General features: G+C 31.4%; 1 pseudogene; it reads right to left on the reverse strand.

Moving 5' to 3' along the window:
* Positions 1-201: 201 nt before the first annotated feature.
* LOC138839164 (U6 spliceosomal RNA) lies at positions 202-297 on the reverse strand (annotated as a pseudogene).
* Positions 298-1,753: the final 1,456 nt, after the last annotated feature.

Here is a 1,753-nt window from a genome sequence, read left to right on the forward strand (position 1 = left end):
TTTTTTTGGAATAAAATGACAGTGTTGTCTAATTTTAAAAGTTTTATAAAGATTATGCTATGTAAAGGCCTTTCTAAGGTGAAGATTTAATACACTGATGTCAAACTACCTTTCATTTATATGAATTACATGTATTGTTACACTTGTAATTTTGTAATCAACTTTTTAATAATTGTTTTCATTTCTTGCATCTGAAAAATGAAAAATATGGAATAATTCACAGATTTTCATATCATCCTGCGCAATTGACATGTTAATCTCTGTATTGTAATTTGGGTATATGTGCTGCTGAAGCATGTAATGTCCTCTAAATTTTGGTAGTTAATGATGCAATCTTTATACAGGATTATATACTTGGGTGCCTATTTGTAACAAAGAAACCTTAATATTCCTAACAATGCTACTGATCTTATTTCCCTAAAATTCTGTGTATAATGGGAAATAATTATATTGTTCAGTCTATTGCTCACGTTTGCAATTTTTTTGTCAATAACTATTTTAAGCCTTTTTCATTTTAGATTTGATCATATTTGAAGCATTTTTAGCTAGGTCTAAAAGGGATGGCTTTTTCAAATATTTATTTATCCAACTGAGTTAGCTCTGTGGAGCTAATGGATTCAAAATAAGCCTTGCTTAAGAGGTCCTTGTAAATTTCTGCAGCTGAAATTTTCACAAATGAGGTCATATTGGCACAAATGTTTACCTGACACTTTACCCTTCTTCCATGTAGGATCAGACCAACCAGAATATCTTACCCTCAGAGTGTAAATTGTCTTACTTGAACAAAACAAATGTTAGTTACAAGGGATCATAGAAAGATGAACATTTCAGACAGAACTGTTCAGACTAGAAGGGTTTTTTTTTATCAAAACATAATTGTTTATTATACCTACCATTTCAAAAGTAGCTAAAGCCAAGAAGGTGAAAAAATTGTTCATATGAATGATTACCTAATGTCCTGGCCTGTCTGCCTTCCAACCAGGCAGGAACGTACACTATTGCCTTTCTATCACCAAATATTTCATAGCTCCAGGAGAAGTCCATATGTTTCTCCTTGTTATTAGACCTTAAATGGGTAATGTTTCCTCTTGCCTCCAGTCTGTAAATCTACAAAAGGTAAAGGTTTAACTCTAACTCTACCAAACACTGAGGTAGAGATAGTGGAATAATACTTTAAAACAGAGTTGCTTTTGATTCCCTAACCACAACAGAAGAATGCAAAACATGTGCCATTTTTATTATATTATATATAGTTATTTATTTTGTAGTTATATGTGCCCATTTTATATTTCACACAGTGAAACTTACTAAAATCAATTGATAATTTGACAAATAAATTGATATTTATATATTCCAATAAATAGAATTGGAATATAAATAATTAGGTTCAGAATATATATTAGAATATAAAAAGTGTTAAAGCAATGTCTTCAGTATAAACTTGTGATACATTCTAAGTGTTCATGGTCTTCTGAATTCACAATTTAAAAAATCAACGTTGTTTTCCTCTAATCTATAAGAGATTTTACTCTGATGCTCTGTTTATTGTTTTAACTCACTGGCCCCAAACTGTTTTTCTCCATATTTCAGGAGCATTCCTACAGATTATGCTCCAGTTGTGCTAATTTGATATCTAAAAGACATTATTCTTCAATAGACACATGGGTCCTAATATGTTTTGGCCGAGTTACCTGCATCATCAGATAACATGGGCAAGACTTATCACCTAGGCCTATGCAACATGCAAGCAGAA

Source organism: Dipodomys merriami, unplaced genomic scaffold, assembly GCF_024711535.1.
Source record: "Dipodomys merriami isolate MVZ:Mamm:240054 unplaced genomic scaffold, mDipMer1.0.p SCAF_295, whole genome shotgun sequence".
NCBI lineage: Eukaryota > Metazoa > Chordata > Mammalia > Rodentia > Heteromyidae > Dipodomys > Dipodomys merriami.